The sequence below is a fragment of the Pristiophorus japonicus genome, chromosome 7, assembly GCF_044704955.1.
Source record: "Pristiophorus japonicus isolate sPriJap1 chromosome 7, sPriJap1.hap1, whole genome shotgun sequence".
NCBI classification, from domain to species: Eukaryota; Metazoa; Chordata; class Chondrichthyes; family Pristiophoridae; genus Pristiophorus; species Pristiophorus japonicus.
The window spans coordinates 250,711,552-250,736,254 of NC_091983.1; the positions used below are offsets into that span (position 1 = coordinate 250,711,552).

A 24,703-nucleotide genomic window follows, 5' to 3' on the forward strand; every position below is an offset into this window, starting at 1 on the left:
GGGCCCTCACTGACCACAGACACCTGTACTGGGCTCACTGAACACAGACACCTGTACTGGGCCCTCACTGAACACAGACACCTGTACTGGCCTCACTGAAAACAGACACCTGTACTGGGCCCTCACTGAACACTGACACCTGTACTGGGTTCATTGAACACAGACACCTGTACTGGGCCCTCACTGATCACAGACACCTGTACTGGGCCCTCACTGAACACAGACACCTGTACTGGGCCCTCACTGAACACTGACACCTGTACTGGGCTCACTGAACACAGACACCTGTACTGGGCTCACTGAACACAGACACCTGTACTGGGCCCTCACTGAACACAGACATCTGTACTGGGCCCTCACTGAAAACAGACACCTGTACTGGGCCCTCACTGAACACTGACACCTGTTCTGGGTTCATTGAACACAGACACCTGTACTGGGCTCACTGAACACAGACACCTGTACTGGGCCCTCACTGAACACAGACACCTGTACTGGGCCCTCGCTGAACACAGACACCTGTACTGGGACCTCACTGAACACAGACACCTGTACTGGGCTCACTGAACACAGACACCTGTACTGGGCCCTCACTGAACACTGACACCTGTACTGGGCTCACTGAACACAGACACCTGTACTGGGCCCTCACTGAACACAGACACCTGTACTGGGCCCTCGCTGAACACAGACACGTGTACTGGGCCCTCACTGAACACAGACACCTGTACTGGGTTCAATGAACACAGACACCTTTACTGGGCTCACTGAACACAGACACCTGTACTGGGCCCTCACTGAACATAAACACCTGTACTGGGCCCTCGCTGAACACAGACACCTGTACTGGGACCTCACTGAACACAGACACCTGCACTGGGTTCATTGAACACAATAACCTGTACTGGGCTCACTGAACACAGACACCTGTACTGGGCCCTCACTGAACACAGACATCTGTACTGGGCCCTCACTGAACACAGACACCTGTACTGGGCCCTCACTGAACACTGACACCTGTACTGGGTTCATTGAACACAGACACCTGTACTGGCCTCACTGAACACAGACACCTGTACTGGGCCCTCACTGAACACAGACACCTGCACTGGGCCCTCGCTGAACACAGACACCTGTACTGGGACCACACTGAACACAGACACCTGCACTGGGCCCTCACTGAACACAGACACCTGCACTGGGCCCTCACTGAACACAGACACCTGTACTGGGCTCACTGAACACAGACAACTGTACTGGGCCCTCACTGAACACAGACACGTGTACTGGGCCCTCACTGAACACTGACACCTGTACTGGGCTCACTGAACACAGACACCTGTACTGGGCCCTCACTGAACACTGACACCTGTACTGGGCCCTCACTGAACACTGACACCTGTACTGGGCTCACTGAACACAGACACCTGTACTGGGCCCTCACTGAACACGGACACCTGTACTGGGCCCTCACTGAACACTGACACCTGTACTGGGTTCATTGAACACAGACACCTGTACTGGATCACTGAACACGGACACCTGTACTGGGCCCTCACTGAACACAGACACCTGTACTGGGCCCTCACTGAACACTGACACCTGTACTGGGCTCACTGAACACAGACACCTGTACTGGGCCCTCACTGAACACTGACACCTGCACTGGGCCCTCACTGAGCACAGACACCTGTACTGGGCTCACTGAACACTGACACCTGCACTGTTCCCTCACTGAACACAGACGCCTGTACTGGGCCCTCACTGAACACAGACACCTGTACTGGGCTCACTGAACACAGACACCTGTACTGGGTCCTCACTGAACACTGACACCTGTACTGGGCTCACTGATCACAGACACCTGTACTGGGCCCTCACTGAACACTGACACCTGTACTGGGCTCACTGAACACAGACACCTGTACTGGGCTCACTGAACACAGACACCTGTACTGGGCCCTCACTGAACACAGACATCTGTACTGGGCCCTCACTGAACACAGACACCTGTACTGGGCCCTCACTGAACACAGACACCTGTACTGGGCCCTCACTGAACACTGACACCTGTACTGGGCTCACTGAACACAGACACCTGTACTGGGCCCTCACTGAACACTGACACCTGCACTGGGCCCTCACTGAGCACAGACACCTGTACTGGGCCCTCACTGAACACAGACACCTGTACTGGGCCCTCACTGAACACAGACACCTGCACTGGGCCCTCACTGAGCACAGACACCTGTACTGGGCCCTCACTGAGCACAGACACCTGTACTGGGCCCTCACTGAACACTGACACCTGCACTGTTCCCTCACTGAACACAGACACCTGTACTGGGCCCTCACTGAACACAGACACCTGTACTGGGCTCACTGTTCACAGACACCTGTACTAGGCTTACTGAACACAGACACCTGTACTGGGCTCACTGATCACAGACACCTGTACTGGGCCCTCACTGAACAAAGACACCTGTACTGGGCCCTCACTGAACACTGACACCTGTACTGGGTTCATTGAACACAGACACCTGTACTGGGCCCTCACTGAACACAGACACCTGTACTGGGCTCACTGAACACAGACACCTGTACGAGGCTTACTGAACACAGACACCTGTAGTGGGCTCACTGAACACAGACACCTGTACTGGGCCCTCACTGAACACTGACACCTGTACTGGGCTCACTCAACACAGACACCTGTACTGGGCTCACTGAACACAGACACCTGTACTGGGCCCTCACTGAACACAGACACCTGTACTGGGCCCTCACTGAACACTGACACCTGTTCTGGGTTCATTGAACACAGACACCTGTACTGGGCTCACTGAACACAGACACCTGTACTGGGCCCTCACTGAACACAGACACCTGTACTGGGCCCTCGCTGAACACAGACACCTGTACTGGGACCTCACTGAACACAGACACCTGTACTGGGCCCTCACTGAACACAGACACCTGTACTGGGCTCACTGAACACAGACACCTGTACTGGGCCCTCACTGAACACTGACACCTGTACTGGGCTCACTGAACACAGACACCTGTGCTGGGCCCTCACTGAACACAGACACCTGTACTGGGCCCTCACTGAACACTGACACCTGTACTGGGCTCACTGAACACAGACACCTGTACTGGGACCACACTGAACACAGACACCTGCACTGGGCCCTCACTGACCACAGACACCTGTACTGGGCTCACTGAACACAGACACCTGTACTGGGCCCTCACTGAACACAGACACCTGTACTGGCCTCACTGAAAACAGACACCTGTACTGGGCCCTCACTGAACACTGACACCTGTACTGGGTTCATTGAACACAGACACCTGTACTGGGCCCTCACTGATCACAGACACCTGTACTGGGCCCTCACTGAACACAGACACCTGTACTGGGCCCTCACTGAACACTGACACCTGTACTGGGCTCACTGAACACAGACACCTGTACTGGGCTCACTGAACACAGACACCTGTACTGGGCCCTCACTGAACACAGACATCTGTACTGGGCCCTCACTGAAAACAGACACCTGTACTGGGCCCTCACTGAACACTGACACCTGTTCTGGGTTCATTGAACACAGACACCTGTACTGGGCTCACTGAACACAGACACCTGTACTGGGCCCTCACTGAACACAGACACCTGTACTGGGCCCTCGCTGAACACAGACACCTGTACTGGGACCTCACTGAACACAGACACCTGTACTGGGCTCACTGAACACAGACACCTGTACTGGGCCCTCACTGAACACTGACACCTGTACTGGGCTCACTGAACACAGACACCTGTACTGGGCCCTCACTGAACACAGACACCTGTACTGGGCCCTCGCTGAACACAGACACGTGTACTGGGCCCTCACTGAACACAGACACCTGTACTGGGTTCAATGAACACAGACACCTTTACTGGGCTCACTGAACACAGACACCTGTACTGGGCCCTCACTGAACATAAACACCTGTACTGGGCCCTCGCTGAACACAGACACCTGTACTGGGACCTCACTGAACACAGACACCTGCACTGGGTTCATTGAACACAATAACCTGTACTGGGCTCACTGAACACAGACACCTGTACTGGGCCCTCACTGAACACAGACATCTGTACTGGGCCCTCACTGAACACAGACACCTGTACTGGGCCCTCACTGAACACTGACACCTGTACTGGGTTCATTGAACACAGACACCTGTACTGGCCTCACTGAACACAGACACCTGTACTGGGCCCTCACTGAACACAGACACCTGCACTGGGCCCTCGCTGAACACAGACACCTGTACTGGGACCACACTGAACACAGACACCTGTACTGGGCCCTCACTGAACACTGACACCTGTACTGGGCTCACTGAACACAGACACCTGTACTGGGCCCTCACTGAACACAGACACCTGTACTGGGCTCACTGAACACAGACACCTGTACTGGGCCCTCACTGAACACAGACACGTGTACTGGGCCCTCACTGAACACTGACACCTGTACTGGGCTCACTGAACACAGACACCTGTACTGGGCCCTCACTGAACACGGACACCTGTACTGGGCCCTCACTGAACACTGACACCTGTACTGGGTTCATTGAACACAGACACCTGTACTGGATCACTGAACACGGACACCTGTACTGGGCCCTCACTGAACACAGACACCTGTACTGGGCCCTCACTGAACACTGACACCTGTACTGGGCTCACTGAACACAGACACCTGTACTGGGCCCTCACTGAACACTGACACCTGCACTGGGCCCTCACTGAGCACAGACACCTGTACTGGGCTCACTGAACACTGACACCTGCACTGTTCCCTCACTGAACACAGACGCCTGTACTGGGCCCTCACTGAACACAGACACCTGTACTGGGCTCACTGAACACAGACACCTGTACTGGGTCCTCACTGAACACTGACACCTGTACTGGGCTCACTGATCACAGACACCTGTACTGGGCCCTCACTGAACACTGACACCTGTACTGGGCTCACTGAACACAGACACCTGTACTGGGCTCACTGAACACAGACACCTGTACTGGGCCCTCACTGAACACAGACATCTGTACTGGGCCCTCACTGAACACAGACACCTGTACTGGGCCCTCACTGAACACTGACACCTGTACTGGGTTCATTGAACACAGACACCTGTACTGGGCCCTCACTGAACACAGACACCTGTACTGGGCCCTCACTAAACACTGACACCTGTACTGGGTTCACTGAACACAGACACCTGTACTGGGCCCTCACTGAACACAGACACCTGTACTGGGCTCACTAGTGAGGGCCCTCACTGAACACAGACACCTGTACTGGGCCCTCACTGAACACAGACACCTGTACGAGGCTTACTGAACACAGACACCTGTACTGGGCCCTCACTGAACACAGACACCTGCACTGGGCCCTCACTGAGCACAGACACCTGTACTGGGCCCTCACTGAGCACAGACACCTGTACTGGGCCCTCACTGAACACTGACACCTGCACTGTTCCCTCACTTAACACAGACACCTGTACTGGGCTCACTGAACACAGACACCTGTACTAGGCTTACTGAACACAGACACCTGTACTGGGCTCACTGATCACAGACACCTGTACTGGGCCCTCACTGAACAAAGACACCTGTACTGGGCCCTCACTGAACACTGACACCTGTACTGGGTTCATTGAACACAGACACCTGTACTGGGCCCTCACTGAACACAGACACCTGTACTGGGCCCTCACTGAACACTGACACCTGTACTGGGTTCATTGAACACAGACACCTGTACTGGGCTCACTGAACACAGACACCTGTACTGGGCTCACTGAACACTGACACCTGTACTGGGCCCTCACTGAACACTGACACCTGTACTGGGCCCTCACTGAACACAGACATCTGTACTGGGCCCTCACTGAAAACAGACACCTGTACTGGGCCCTCACTGAACACTGACACCTGTTCTGGGTTCATTGAACACAGACACCTGTACTGGGCTCACTGAACACAGACACCTGTACTGGGCCCTCACTGAACACAGACACCTGTACTGGGCCCTCACTGAACACAGACACATGTACTGGGCTCACTGAACACAGACACCTGTACTGGGCCCTCACTGAACACAGACTCCTGTACTGGGCCCTCACTGAGCACAGACACATGTACTGGGCTCACTGAACACAGACACCTGTACTGGGCCCTCACTGAACACAGACACCTGTACTGGGCCCTCACTGAACACAGACACCTGTACTGGGCTCACTGAACACAGACACCTGTACTGGGCCCTCACTGAACACAGACACCTGTACTGGGCCCTCACTGAACACTGACACCTGTACTGGGCTCACTGAACACAGACACCTGTACTGGGCCCTCACTGAACACAGACACCTGTACTGGGCCCTCACTGAACACTGACACCTGTACTGGGCTCACTGAACACAGACACCTGTACTGGGCCCTCACTGAACACAGACACCTGTACTGGGCCCTCACTGAACACTGACACATGTACTGGGTTCATTGAACACAGACACCTGTACTGGGCTCACTGAACACAGACACCTGTACTGGGCCCTCACTGAACACAGACACCTGTACTGGGCCCTCGCTGAACACAGACACCTGTACTGGGCCCTCACTGAACACTGACACCTGTACTGGGCTCACTGAACACAGACACCTGTACTGGGCCCTCACTGAACACTGACACCTGTACTGGGCTCACTGAACACAGACACCTGTACTGGGCCCTCACTGAACACAGACACCTGTACTGGGCCCTCACTGAACACTGACACCTGTACTGGGCTCACTGAACACAGACACCTGTACTGGGCCCTCACTGAACACTGACACCTGCACTGGGCCCTAACTGAGCACAGACACCTGTACTGGGCTCACTGAACACTGACACCTGCACTGTTCCCTCACTGAACACAGACACCTGTACTGGGCCCTCACTGAACACAGACACCTGTACTGGGCTCACTGAACACAGACACCTGTACTAGGCTTACTGAACACAGACACCTGTACTGGGCTCACTGATCACAGACACCTGTACTGGGCCATTACGGAACACATACACCTGTACTGGGCCCTCACTGAACACAGACACCTGTACTGGGCCCTCACTGAACACTGACACCTGTACTGGGTTCATTGAACACAGACACCTGTACTGGGCTCACTGAACACAGACACCTGTACTGGGCCCTCACTGAACACAGACACCTGTACTGGGCCCTCACTGAACACTGACACCTGTACTGGGCTCACTGAACACAGACACCTGTACTGGGCCCTCACTGAACACAGACACCTGTACTGGGCCCTCAGTGAACACTGACACCTGTACTGGGTTCATTGAACACAGACACCTGTACTGGGCTCACTGAACACAGACACCTGTACTGGGCCCTCACTGAAGACAGACACCTGTACTGGGCCCTCGCTGAACACAGACACCTGTACTGGGACCTCACTGAACACAGACACCTGTACTGGGCCCTCACTGAACACTGACATCTGTACTGGGCTCACTGAACACAGACACCTGTACTGGGCCCTCACTGAACACTGACACCTGTACTGGGCTCACTGAACACAGACACCTGTACTGGGCCCTCACTGAACACAGACACCTGTACTGGGCCCTCACTGAACACTGACACCTGTACTGGGCTCACTGAACACAGACACCTGTACTGGGCCCTCACTGAACACTGACACCTGCACTGGGCCCTCACTGAGCACAGACACCTGTACTGGGCCCTCACTGAACACAGACACCTGTACTGGGCCCTCACTGAACACAGACACCTGCACTGGGCCCTCACTGAGCACAGACACCTGTACTGGGCCCTCACTGAAGACAGACACCTGTACTGGGCCCTCACTGAACACTGACACCTGCACTGTTCCCTCACTGAACACAGACACCTGTACTGGGCCCTCACTGAACACAGACACCTGTACTGGGTTCATTGAACACAGACACCTGTACTGGGCTCACTGAACACAGACACCTGTACTGGGCCCTCACTGAACACAGACACCTGTACTGGGCCCTCACTGAACACTGACACCTGTACTGGGCTCACTGAACACAGACACCTGTACTGGGCCCTCACTGAACACAGACACCTGTACTGGGCCCTCACTGAACACTGACACCTGTACTGGGTTCATTGAACACAGACACCTGTACTGGGCTCACTGAACACAGACACCTGTACTGGGCCCTCACTGAAGACAGACACCTGTACTGGGCCCTCGCTGAACACAGACACCTGTACTGGGACCTCACTGAACACAGACACCTGTACTGGGCCCTCACTGAACACTGACACCTGTACTGGGCTCACTGAACACAGACACCTGTACTGGGCCCTCACTGAACACTGACACCTGTACTGGGCTCACTGAACACAGACACCTGTACTGGGCCCTCACTGAACACAGACACCTGTACTGGGCCCTCACTGAACACTGACACCTGTACTGGGCTCACTGAACACAGACACCTGTACTGGGCCCTCACTGAACACTGACACCTGCACTGGGCCCGCACTGAGCACAGACACCTGTACTGGGCCCTCACTGAACACAGACACCTGTACTGGGCCCTCACTGAACACAGACACCTGCACTGGGCCCTCACTGAGCACAGACACCTGTACTGGGCCCTCACTGAGCACAGACACCTGTACTGGGCCCTCACTGAACACTGACACCTGCACTGTTCCCTCACTGAACACAGACACCTGTACTGGGCCCTCACTGAACACAGACACCTGTACTGGGCTCACTGAACACAGACACCTGTACTAGGCTTACTGAACACAGACACCTGTACTGGGCTCACTGATCACAGACACCTGTACTGGGCCCTCACTGAACAAAGACACCTGTACTGGGCCCTCACTGAACACTGACACCTGTACTGGGTTCATTGAACACAGACACCTGTACTGGGCCCTCACTGAACACAGACACCTGTACTGAGCTCACTGAACACAGACACCTGTACGAGGCTTACTGAACACAGACACCTGTAGTGGGCTCACTGAACACAGACAGCTGTACTGGGCCCTCACTGAACACTGACACCTGTACTGGGCTCACTGAACACAGACACCTGTACTGGGCCCTCACTGAACACAGACATCTGTACTGGGCCCTCACTGAAAACAGACACCTGTACTGGGCCCTCACTGAAAACAGACACCTGTACTGGGTCCTCACTGAACACTGACACCTGTTCTGGGTTCATTGAACACAGACACCTGTACTGGGCTCACTGATCACAGACACCTGTACTGGGCCCTCACTGAACAAAGACACCTGTACTGGGCCCTCACTGAACACTGACACCTGTACTGGGTTCATTGAACACAGACACCTGTACTGGGCCCTCACTGAACACAGACACCTGTACTGAGCTCACTGAACACAGACACCTGTACGAGGCTTACTGAACACAGACACCTGTAGTGGGCTCACTGAACACAGACAGCTGTACTGGGCCCTCACTGAACACTGACACCTGTACTGGGCTCACTGAACACAGACACCTGTACTGGGCCCTCACTGAACACAGACATCTGTACTGGGCCCTCACTGAAAACAGACACCTGTACTGGGTCCTCACTGAACACTGACACCTGTTCTGGGTTCATTGAACACAGACACCTGTACTGGGCTCACTGAACACAGACACCTGTACTGGGCCCTCACTGAACACAGACACCTGTACTGGGCCCTCGCTGAACACAGACACCTGTACTGGGACCTCACTGAACACAGACACCTGTACTGGGCCCTCACTGAACACAGACACCTGTACTGGGCTCACTGAACACAGACACCTGTACTGGGCTCACTGAACACAGACACCTGTACTACGCTTACTGAACACAGACACCTGTACTGGGCTCACTGATCACAGACACCTGTACTGGGCCCTCACTGAACAAAGACACCTGTACTGGGCCCTCACTGAACACTGACACCTGTACTGGGTTCATTGAACACAGACACCTGTACTGGGCCCTCACTGAACACAGACACCTGTACTGGGCTCACTGAACACAGACACCTGTACTGGGCCCTCACTGAATACAGACACCTGTACTGGGCCCTCGCTGAACACAGACACCTGTACTGGGCCCTCACTGAACACAGACACCTGTACTGGGTTCAATGAACACAGACACCTTTACTGGGCTCACTGAACACAGACACCTGTACTGGGCCCTCACTGAACATAAATACCTGTACTGGGCCCTCGCTGAACACAGACACCTGTACTGGGACCTCACTGAACACAGACACCTGCACTGGGTTCATTGAACACAGTAACCTGTACTGGGCCCTCACTGAACACAGACATCTGTACTGGGCCCTCACTGAACACAGACACCTGTACTGGGCCCTCACTGAACACAGACACCTGTACTGGGCCCTCGCTGAACACAGACACCTGTACTGGGACCACACTGAACACAGACACCTGTACTGGGCCCTCACTGAACACTGACACCTGTACTGGGCTCACTGAACACAGACACCTGTACTGGGCCCTCACTGAACACAGACACCTGTACTGGGCTCACTGAACACAGACACCTGCACTGGGCCCTCACTGAACACAGACACGTGTACTGGGCCCTCACTGAACACTGACACCTGTACTGGGCTCACTGAACACAGACACCTGTACTGGGCCCTCACTGAACACTGACACCTGTACTGGGCCCTCACTGAACACTGACACCTGTACTGGGCCCTCACTGAACACTGACACCTGTACTGGGCTCACTGAACACAGACACCTGTACTGGGCCCTCACTGAACACAGACACCTGTACTGGGCCCTCACTGAACACTGACACCTGTACTGGGTTCATTGAACACAGACACCTGTACTGGATCACTGAACACAGACACCTGTACTGGGCCCTCACTGAACACAGACACCTGTACTGGGCCCTCACTGAACACTGACACCTGTACTGGGCTCACTGAACACAGACACCTGTACTGGGCCCTCACTGAACACTGACACCTGCACTGGGCCCTCACTGAGCACAGACACCTGTACTGGGCTCACTGAACACTGACACCTGCACTGTTCCCTCACTGAACACAGACACCTGTACTGGGCCCTCACTGAACACAGACACCTGTACTAGGCTTACTGAACACAGACACCTGTACTGGGCTCACTGATCACAGACACCTGTACTGGGCCCTCACTGAACACTGACACGTGTACTGGGCTCACTGAACACAGACACCTGTACTGGGCTCACTGAACACAGACACCTGTACTGGGCCCTCACTGAACACAGACATCTGTACTGGGCCCTCACTGAACACAGACACCTGTACTGGGCCCTCACTGAACACTGACACCTGTACTGGGTTCATTGAACACAGACACCTGTACTGGGCTCACTGAACACAGACACCTGTACTGGGCCCTCACTGAACACAGACACCTGTACTGGGCCCTCGCTGAACACAGACACCTGTACTGGGCCCTCACTGAACACAGGTACCTGTACTGGGCCCTCACTGAACACAGACACCTGTACTGGGCCCTCACTGAACACAGACACCTGTACTGGGCTCACTGAACACAGACACCTGTACTGGGCTCACTGAAAACAGACACCTGTACTGGGCTCTCACTGAACACAGACACCTGTACTGGGCCCTCACTGAACACAGACACCTGTACTGGGCTCACTGAACACAGACACCTGTACTGGGCCCTCACTGAACACTGACACCTGTACTGGGCCCTCACTGAGCACAGACACCTGTACTGGGCCCTCACTGAACACTGACACCTGTACTGGGCCCTCACTGAACACAGACACCTGTACTGGGCTCACTGAACACAGACACCTGTACTGGGCCCTCACTGAACACAGACACCTGTACTGGGCCCTCACTGAACACTGACACCTGTACTGGGCTCACTGAACACAGACACCTGTACTGGGCCCTCACTGAACACAGACACCTGTACTGGGCCCTCACTGAACACTGACACCTGTACTGGGTTCATTGAACACAGACACCTGTACTGGGCTCACTGAACACAGACACCTGTACTGGGCCCTCACTGAACACAGACACCTGTACTGGGCCCTCACTGAACACTGACACCTGTACTGGGCTCACTGAACACAGACACCTGTACTGGGCCCTCACTGAACACAGACACCTGTACTGGGCCCTCACTGAACACTGACACCTGTACTGGGTTCATTGAACACAGACACCTGTACTGGGCTCACTGAACACAGACACCTGTACTGGGCCCTCACTGAACACAGACACCTGTACTGGGCCCTCGCTGAACACAGACACCTGTACTGGGACCTCACTGAACACAGACACCTGTACTGGGCCCTCACTGAACACTGACACCTGTACTGGGCTCACTGAACACAGACACCTGTACTGGGCCCTCACTGAACACTGACACCTGTACTGGGCTCACTGAACACAGACACGTGTACTGGGCCCTCACTGAACACAGACACCTGTACTGGGCCCTCACTGAACACTGACACCTGTACTGGGCTCACTGAACACAGACACCTGTACTGGGCCCTCACTGAACACTGACACCTGCACTGGGCCCTCACTGAGCACAGACACCTGTACTGGGCTCACTGAACACTGACACCTGCACTGTTCCCTCACTGAACACAGACACCTGTACTGGGCCCTCACTGAACACAGACACCTGTCCTGGGCTCACTGAACACAGACACCTGTACTAGGCTTACTGAACACAGACACCTGTACTGGGCTCACTGATCACAGACACCTGTACTGGGCCCTCACTGAACACAGACACCTGTACTGGGCCCTAACTGAACACAGACACCTGTACTGGGCCCTCACTGAACACTGACACCTGTACTGGGCTCACTGAACACAGACACCTGTACTGGGCCCTCACTGAACACTGACACCTGCACTGGGCCCTCACTGAGCACAGACACCTGTACTGGGCTCACTGAACACTGACACCTGCACTGTTCCCTCACTGAACACAGACACCTGTACTGGGCCCTCACTGAACACAGACACCTGTACTGGGCTCACTGAACACAGACACCTGTACTAGGCTTACTGAACACAGACACCTGTACTGGGCTTACTGATCACAGACACCTGTACTGGGCCCTCACTGAACACAGACACCTGTACTGGGCCCTAACTGAACACAGACACCTGTACTGGGCCCTCACTGAACACTGACACCTGTACTGGGTTCATTGAACACAGACACCTGTACTGGGTTCATTGAACACAGACACCTGTACTGGGCTCACTGAACACAGACACCTGTACTGGGCCCTCACTGAAGACAGACACCTGTACTGGGCCCTCGCTGAACACAGACACCTGTACTGGGACCTCACTGAACACAGACACCTGTACTGGGCCCTCACTGAACACTGACACCTGTACTGGGCCCTCACTGAACACTGACACCTGTACTGGGCTCACTGAACACAGACACCTGTACTGGGCCCTCACTGAACACAGACACCTGTACTGGGCCCTCACTGAACACTGACACCTGTACTGGGCTCACTGAACACAGACACCTGTACTGGGCCCTCACTGAACACTGACACCTGCACTGGGCCCTCACTGAGCACAGACACCTGTACTGGGCCCTCACTGAACACAGACACCTGTACTGGGCCCTCACTGAACACAGACACCTGCACTGGGCCCTCACTGAGCACAGACACCTGTACTGGGCCCTCACTGAGCACAGACACCTGTACTGGGCCCTCACTGAACACTGACACCTGCACTGTTCCCTCACTGAACACAGACACCTGTACTGGGCCCTCACTGAACACAGACACCTGTACTGGGCTCACTGAACACAGACACCTGTACTGGGCCCTCACTGAACACAGGTACCTGTACTGGGCCCTCACTGAACACAGACACCTGTACTGGGCCCTCACTGAACACAGACACCTGTACTGGGCCCTCACTGAACACTGACACCTGTACTGGGCTCACTGAACACAGACACCTGTACTGGGCTCACTGAACACAGACACCTGTACTGGGCCCTCACTGAACACAGACATCTGTACTGGGCCCTCACTGAAAACAGACACCTGTACTGGGCCCTCACTGAACACTGACACCTGTTCTGGGTTCATTGAACACAGACACCTGTACTGGGCTCACTGAACACAGACACCTGTACTGGGCCCTCACTGAACACAGACACCTGTACTGGGCCCTCGCTGAACACAGACACCTGTACTGGGACCTCACTGAACACAGACACCTGTACTGGGCCCTCACTGAACACAGACACCTGTACTGGGCTCACTGAACACAGACACCTGTACTGGGCCCTCACTAAACACTGACACCTGTACTGGGCTCACTGAACACAGACACCTGTACTGGGCCCTCACTGAACACAGACACCTGTACTGGGCCCTCACTGAACACTGACACCTGTACTGGGCTCACTGAACACAGACACCTGTACTGGGCCCTCACTGAATACAGACACCTGTACTGGGCCCTCGCTGAACACAGACACGTGTACTGGGCCCTCACTGAACACAGACACCTGTACTGGGTTCAATGAACACAGACACCTTTACTGGGCTCACTGAACACAGACACCTGTACTGGGCCCTCACTGAACATAAACACCTGTACTGGGCCCTCGCTGAACACAGACACCTGTACTGGGACCTCACTGAACACAGACACCTGCACTGGGTTCATTGAACACAGTAACCTGTACTGGGCTCACTGAACACAGACATCTGTACTGGGCCCTCACTGAAAACAGACACCTGTACTGGGCCCTCACTGAACACTGACACCTGTTCTGGGTTCATTGAACACAGACACCTGTACTGGGCTCACTGAACACAGACACCTGTACTGGGCCCTCACTGAACACAGACACCTGTACTGGGCCCTCGCTGAACACAGACACCTGTACTGGGACCTCACTGAACACAGACACCTGTACTGGGCCCTCACTGAACACAGACACCTGTACTGGGCTCACTGAACACAGACACCTGTACTGGGCCCTCACTAAACACTGACACCTGTACTGGGCTCACTGAACACAGACACCTGTACTGGGCCCTCACTGAACACAGACACCTGTACTGGGCCCTCACTGAACATAAACACCTGTACTGGGCCCTCGCTGAACACAGACACCTGTACTGGGACCTCACTGAACACAGACACCTGCACTGGGTTCATTGAACACAGTAACCTGTACTGGGCTCACTGAACACAGACACCTGTACTGGGCCCTCACTGAACACAGACATCTGTACTGGGCCCTCACTGAACACAGACACCTGTACTGGGCCCTCACTGAACACTGACACCTGTACTGGGTTCATTGAACACAGACACCTGTACTGGCCTCACTGAACACAGACACCTGTACTGGGCCCTCACTGAACACAGACACCTGTACTGGGCCCTCGCTGAACACAGACACCTGTACTGGGACCACACTGAACACAGACACCTGTACTGGGCCCTCACTGAACACTGACACCTGTACTGGGCTCACTGAACACAGACACCTGTACTGGGCCCTCACTGAACACAGACACCTGTACTGGGCTCACTGAACACAGACACCTGTACTGGGCCCTCACTGAACACAGACACGTGTACTGGGCCCTCACTGAACACTGACACCTGTACTGGGCTCACTGAACACAGACACCTGTACTGGGCCCTCACTGAACACTGACACCTGTACTGGGCCCTCACTGAACACTGATACCTGTACTGGGCTCACTGAACACAGACACCTGTACTGGGCCCTCACTGAACACGGACACCTGTACTGGGCCCTCACTGAACACTGACACCTGTACTGGGTTCATTGAACACAGACACCTGTACTGGATCACTGAACACAGACACCTGTACTGGGCCCTCACTGAACACAGACACCTGTACTGGGCCCTCACTGAACACTGACACCTGTACTGGGCTCACTGAACACAGACACCTGTACTGGGCCCTCACTGAACACAGACACCTGTACTGGGCCCTCACTGAACACAGACACCTGTACTGGGCCCTCACTGAACACAGACACCTGTACTGGGCTCACTGAACACAGACACCTGTACTGGGCCCTCACTGAACACTGACACCTGTACTGGGCTCACTGAACACAGACACCTGTACTGGGCCCTCACTGAACACAGACACCTGTACTGGGCTCACTGAACACAGACACCTGTACTGGGTCCTCACTGAACACTGACACCTGTACTGGGCTCACTGATCACAGACACCTGTACTGGGCCCTCACTGAACACTGACACCTGTACTGGGCTCACTGAACACAGACACCTGTACTGGGCTCACTGAACACAGAAACCTGTACTGGGCCCTCACTGAACACAGACATCTGTACTGGGCCCTCACTGAACACAGACACCTGTACTGGGCCCTCACTGAACACTGACACCTGTACTGGGTTCATTGAACACAGACACCTGTACTGGGCTCACTGAACACAGACACCTGTACTGGGCCCTCACTGAACACAGATACCTGTACTGGGCCCTCGCTGAACACAGACACCTGTACTGGGCCCTCACTGAACACAGGTACCTGTACTGGGTTCATTGAACACAGACACCTGTACTGGGCTCACTGAACACAGACACCTGTACTGGGCCCTCACTGAAGACAGACACCTGTACTGGGCCCTCGCTGAACACAGACACCTGTACTGGGACCTCACTGAACACAGACACCTGTACTGGGCCCTCACTGAACACTGACATCTGTACTGGGCTCACTGAACACAGACACCTGTACTGGGCCCTCACTGAACACTGACACCTGTACTGGGCTCACTGAACACAGACACCTGTACTGGGCCCTCACTGAACACAGACACCTGTACTGGGCCCTCACTGAACACTGACACCTGTACTGGGCTCACTGAACACAGACACCTGTACTGGGCCCTCACTGAACACTGACACCTGCACTGGGCCCTCACTGAGCACAGACACCTGTACTGGGCCCTCACTGAACACAGACACCTGTACTGGGCCCTCACTGAACACAGACACCTGCACTGGGCCCTCACTGAGCACAGACACCTGTACTGGGCCCTCACTGAAGACAGACACCTGTACTGGGCCCTCACTGAACACTGACACCTGCACTGTTCCCTCACTGAACACAGACACCTGTACTGGGCTCTCACTGAACACAGACACCTGTACTGGGTTCATTGAACACAGACACCTGTACTGGGCTCACTGAACACAGACACCTGTACTGGGCCCTCACTGAACACAGACACCTGTACTGGGCCCTCACTGAACACTGACACCTGTACTGGGCTCACTGAACACAGACACCTGTACTGGGCCCTCACTGAACACAGACACCTGTACTGGGCCCTCACTGAACACTGACACCTGTACTGGGTTCATTGAACACAGACACCTGTACTGGGCTCACTGAACACAGACACCTGTACTGGGCCCTCACTGAAGACAGACACCTGTACTGGGCCCTCGCTGAACACAGACACCTGTACTGGGACCTCACTGAACACAGACACCTGTACTGGGCCCTCACTGAACACTGACACCTGTACTGGGCTCACTGAACACAGACACCTGTACTGGGCCCTCACTGAACACTGACACCTGTACTGGGCTCACTGAACACAGACACCTGTACTGGGCCCTCACTGAACACAGACACCTGTACTGGGCCCTCACTGAACACTGACACCTGTACTGGGCTCACTGAACACAGACACCTGTACTGGGCCCTCACTGAACACTGACACCTGCACTGGGCCCGCACTGAGCACAGACACCTGTACTGGGCCCTCACTGAACACAGACACCTGTACTGGGCCCTCACTGAACACAGACACCTGCACTGGGCCCTCACTGAGCACAGACACCTGTACTGGGCCCTCACTGAGCACAGACACCTGTACTGGGCCCTCACTGAACACTGACACCTGCACTGTTCCCTCACTGAACACAGACACCTGTACTGGGCCCTCACTGAACACAGACACCTGTACTGGGCTCACTGAACACAGACACCTGTACTAGGCTTACTGAACACAGACACCTGTACTGGGCTCACTGATCACAGACACCTGTACTGGGCCCTCACTGAACAAAGACACCTGTACTGGGCCCTCACTGAACACTGACACCTGTACTGGGTTCATTGAACACAGACACCTGTACTGGGCCCTCACTGAACACAGACACCTGTACTGAGCTCACTGAACACAGACACCTGTACGAGGCTTACTGAACACAGACACCTGTAGTGGGCTCACTGAACACAGACAGCTGTACTGGGCCCTCACTGAACACTGACACCTGTACTGGGCTCACTGAACACAGACACCTGTACTGGGCCCTCACTGAACACAGACATCTGTACTGGGCCCTCACTGAAAACAGACACCTGTACTGGGTCCTCACTGAACACTGACACCTGTTCTGGGTTCATTGAACACAGACACCTGTACTGGGCTCACTGAACACAGACACCTGTACTGGGCCCTCACTGAACACAGACACCTGTACTGGGCCCTCGCTGAACACAGACACCTGTACTGGGACCTCACTGAACACAGACACCTGTACTGGGCCCTCACTGAACACAGACACCTGTACTGGGCTCACTGAACACAGACACCTGTACTGGGCTCACTGAACACAGACACCTGTACTACGCTTACTGAACACAGACACCTGTACTGGGCTCACTGATCACAGACACCTGTACTGGGCCCTCACTGAACAAAGACACCTGTACTGGGCCCTCACTGAACACTGACACCTGTACTGGGTTCATTGAACACAGACACCTGTACTGGGCCCTCACTGAACACAGACACCTGTACTGGGCTCACTGAACACAGACACCTGTACTGGGCCCTCACTGAATACAGACACCTGTACTGGGCCCTCGCTGAACACAGACACCTGTACTGGGCCCTCACTGAACACAGACACCTGTACTGGGTTCAATGAACACAGACACCTTTACTGGGCTCACTGAACACAGACACCTGTACTGGGCCCTCACTGAACATAAATACCTGTACTGGGCCCTCGCTGAACACAGACACCTGTACTGGGACCTCACTGAACACAGACACCTGCACTGGGTTCATTGAACACAGTAACCTGTACTGGGCCCTCACTGAACACAGACATCTGTACTGGGCCCTCACTGAACACAGACACCTGTACTGGGCCCTCACTGAACACAGACACCTGTACTGGGCCCTCGCTGAACACAGACACCTGTACTGGGACCACACTGAACACAGACACCTGTACTGGGCCCTCACTGAACACTGACACCTGTACTGGGCTCACTGAACACAGACACCTGTACTGGGCCCTCACTGAACACAGACACCTGTACTGGGCTCACTGAACACAGACACCTGCACTGGGCCCTCACTGAACACAGACACGTGTACTGGGCCCTCACTGAACACTGACACCTGTACTGGGCTCACTGAACACAGACACCTGTACTGGGCCCTCACTGAACACTGACACCTGTACTGGGCCCTCACTGAACACTGACACCTGTACTGGGCCCTCACTGAACACTGACACCTGTACTGGGCTCACTGAACACAGACACCTGTACTGGGCCCTCACTGAACACAGACACCTGTACTGGGCCCTCACTGAACACTGACACCTGTACTGGGTTCATTGAACACAGACACCTGTACTGGATCACTGAACACAGACACCTGTACTGGGCCCTCACTGAACACAGACACCTGTACTGGGCCCTCACTGAACACTGACACCTGTACTGGGCTCACTGAACACAGACACCTGTACTGGGCCCTCACTGAACACTGACACCTGCACTGGGCCCTCACTGAGCACAGACACCTGTACTGGGCTCACTGAACACTGACACCTGCACTGTTCCCTCACTGAACACAGACACCTGTACTGGGCCCTCACTGAACACAGACACCTGTACTAGGCTTACTGAACACAGACACCTGTACTGGGCTCACTGATCACAGACACCTGTACTGGGCCCTCACTGAACACTGACACGTGTACTGGGCTCACTGAACACAGACACCTGTACTGGGCTCACTGAACACAGACACCTGTACTGGGCCCTCACTGAACACAGACATCTGTACTGGGCCCTCACTGAACACAGACACCTGTACTGGGCCCTCACTGAACACTGACACCTGTACTGGGTTCATTGAACACAGACACCTGTACTGGGCTCACTGAACACAGACACCTGTACTGGGCCCTCACTGAACACAGACACCTGTACTGGGCCCTCGCTGAACACAGACACCTGTACTGGGCCCTCACTGAACACAGGTACCTGTACTGGGCCCTCACTGAACACAGACACCTGTACTGGGCCCTCACTGAACACAGACACCTGTACTGGGCTCACTGAACACAGACACCTGTACTGGGCTCACTGAAAACAGACACCTGTACTGGGCTCTCACTGAACACAGACACCTGTACTGGGCCCTCACTGAACACAGACACCTGTACTGGGCTCACTGAACACAGACACCTGTACTGGGCCCTCACTGAACACTGACACCTGTACTGGGCCCTCACTGAGCACAGACACCTGTACTGGGCCCTCACTGAACACTGACACCTGTACTGGGCCCTCACTGAACACAGACACCTGTACTGGGCTCACTGAACACAGACACCTGTACTGGGCCCTCACTGAACACAGACACCTGTACTGGGCCCTCACTGAACACTGACACCTGTACTGGGCTCACTGAACACAGACACCTGTACTGGGCCCTCACTGAACACAGACACCTGTACTGGGCCCTCACTGAACACTGACACCTGTACTTGGTTCATTGAACACAGACACCTGTACTGGGCTCACTGAACACAGACACCTGTACTGGGCCCTCACTGAACACAGACACCTGTACTGGGCCCTCACTGAACACTGACACCTGTACTGGGCTCACTGAACACAGACACCTGTACTGGGCCCTCACTGAACACAGACACCTGTACTGGGCCCTCACTGAACACTGACACCTGTACTGGGTTCATTGAACACAGACACCTGTACTGGGCTCACTGAACACAGACACCTGTACTGGGCCCTCACTGAACACAGACACCTGTACTGGGCCCTCGCTGAACACAGACACCTGTACTGGGACCTCACTGAACACAGACACCTGTACTGGGCCCTCACTGAACACTGACACCTGTACTGGGCTCACTGAACACAGACACCTGTACTGGGCCCTCACTGAACACTGACACCTGTACTGGGCTCACTGAACACAGACACGTGTACTGGGCCCTCACTGAACACAGACACCTGTACTGGGCCCTCACTGAACACTGACACCTGTACTGGGCTCACTGAACACAGACACCTGTACTGGGCCCTCACTGAACACTGACACCTGCACTGGGCCCTCACTGAGCACAGACACCTGTACTGGGCTCACTGAACACTGACACCTGCACTGTTCCCTCACTGAACACAGACACCTGTACTGGGCCCTCACTGAACACAGACACCTGTCCTGGGCTCACTGAACACAGACACCTGTACTAGGCTTACTGAACACAGACACCTGTACTGGGCTCACTGATCACAGACACCTGTACTGGGCCCTCACTGAACACAGACACCTGTACTGGGCCCTAACTGAACACAGACACCTGTACTGGGCCCTCACTGAACACTGACACCTGTACTGGGCTCACTGAACACAGACACCTGTACTGGGCCCTCACTGAACACTGACACCTGCACTGGGCCCTCACTGAGCACAGACACCTGTACTGGGCTCACTGAACACTGACACCTGCACTGTTCCCTCACTGAACACAGACACCTGTACTGGGCCCTCACTGAACACAGACACCTGTACTGGGCTCACTGAACACAGACACCTGTACTAGGCTTACTGAACACAGACACCTGTACTGGGCTTACTGATCACAGACACCTGTACTGGGCCCTCACTGAACACAGACACCTGTACTGGGCCCTAACTGAACACAGACACCTGTACTGGGCCCTCACTGAACACTGACACCTGTACTGGGTTCATTGAACACAGACACCTGTACTGGGTTCATTGAACACAGACACCTGTACTGGGCTCACTGAACACAGACACCTGTACTGGGCCCTCACTGAAGACAGACACCTGTACTGGGCCCTCGCTGAACACAGACACCTGTACTGGGACCTCACTGAACACAGACACCTGTACTGGGCCCTCACTGAACACTGACACCTGTACTGGGCCCTCACTGAACACTGACACCTGTACTGGGCTCACTGAACACAGACACCTGTACTGGGCCCTCACTGAACACAGACACCTGTACTGGGCCCTCACTGAACACTGACACCTGTACTGGGCTCACTGAACACAGACACCTGTACTGGGCCCTCACTGAACACTGACACCTGCACTGGGCCCTCACTGAGCACAGACACCTGTACTGGGCCCTCACTGAACACAGACACCTGTACTGGGCCCTCACTGAACACAGACACCTGCACTGGGCCCTCACTGAGCACAGACACCTGTACTGGGCCCTCACTGAGCACAGACACCTGTACTGGGCCCTCACTGAACACTGACACCTGCACTGTTCCCTCACTGAACACAGACACCTGTACTGGGCCCTCACTGAACACAGACACCTGTACTGGGCTCACTGAACACAGACACCTGTACTGGGCCCTCACTGAACACAGGTACCTGTACTGGGCCCTCACTGAACACAGACACCTGTACTGGGCCCTCACTGAACACAGACACCTGTACTGGGCCCTCACTGAACACTGACACCTGTACTGGGCTCACTGAACACAGACACCTGTACTGGGCTCACTGAACACAGACACCTGTACTGGGCCCTCACTGAACACAGACATCTGTACTGGGCCCTCACTGAAAACAGACACCTGTACTGGGCCCTCACTGAACACTGACACCTGTTCTGGGTTCATTGAACACAGACACCTGTACTGGGCTCACTGAACACAGACACCTGTACTGGGCCCTCACTGAACACAGACACCTGTACTGGGCCCTCGCTGAACACAGACACCTGTACTGGGACCTCACTGAACACAGACACCTGTACTGGGCCCTCACTGAACACAGACACCTGTACTGGGCTCACTGAACACAGACACCTGTACTGGGCCCTCACTAAACACTGACACCTGTACTGGGCTCACTGAACACAGACACCTGTACTGGGCCCTCACTGAACACAGACACCTGTACTGGGCCCTCACTGAACACTGACACCTGTACTGGGCTCACTGAACACAGACACCTGTACTGGGCCCTCACTGAATACAGACACCTGTACTGGGCCCTCGCTGAACACAGACACGTGTACTGGGCCCTCACTGAACACAGACACCTGTACTGGGTTCAATGAACACAGACACCTTTACTGGGCTCACTGAACACAGACACCTGTACTGGGCCCTCACTGAACATAAACACCTGTACTGGGCCCTCGCTGAACACAGACACCTGTACTGGGACCTCACTGAACACAGACACCTGCACTGGGTTCATTGAACACAGTAACCTGTACTGGGCTCACTGAACACAGACATCTGTACTGGGCCCTCACTGAAAACAGACACCTGTACTGGGCCCTCACTGAACACTGACACCTGTTCTGGGTTCATTGAACACAGACACCTGTACTGGGCTCACTGAACACAGACACCTGTACTGGGCCCTCACTGAACACAGACACCTGTACTGGGCCCTCGCTGAACACAGACACCTGTACTGGGACCTCACTGAACACAGACACCTGTACTGGGCCCTCACTGAACACAGACACCTGTACTGGGCTCACTGAACACAGACACCTGTACTGGGCCCTCATTAAACACTGACACCTGTACTGGGCTCACTGAACACAGACACCTGTACTGGGCCCTCACTGAACACAGACACCTGTACTGGGCCCTCACTGAACACTGACACCTGTACTGGGCTCACTGAACACAGACACCTGTACTGGGCCCTCACTGAATACAGACACCTGTACTGGGCCCTCGCTGAACACAGACACGTGTACTGGGCCCTCACTGAACACAGACACCTGTACTGGGTTCAATGAACACAGACACCTTTACTGGGCTCACTGAACACAGACACCTGTACTGGGCCCTCACTGAACATAAACACCTGTACTGGGCCCTCGCTGAACACAGACACCTGTACTGGGACCTCACTGAACACAGACACCTGCACTGGGTTCATTGAACACAGTAACCTGTACTGGGCTCACTGAACACAGACACCTGTACTGGGCCCTCACTGAACACAGACATCTGTACTGGGCCCTCACTGAACACAGACACCTGTACTGGGCCCTCACTGAACACTGACACCTGTACTGGGTTCATTGAACACAGACACCTGTACTGGCCTCACTGAACACAGACACCTGTACTGGGCCCTCACTGAACACAGACACCTGTACTGGGCCCTCGCTGAACACA

At 54.7% G+C, this 24,703-nt stretch overlaps 1 protein-coding gene across 3 annotated transcripts in view; it reads left to right on the plus strand.

Moving 5' to 3' along the window:
* LOC139267496 (dynein axonemal heavy chain 6-like) overlaps positions 1 to 24,703 on the plus strand; it is a 729,921-nt gene that overhangs the window by 506,272 nt on the left and 198,946 nt on the right. The window lies entirely within an intron of this gene.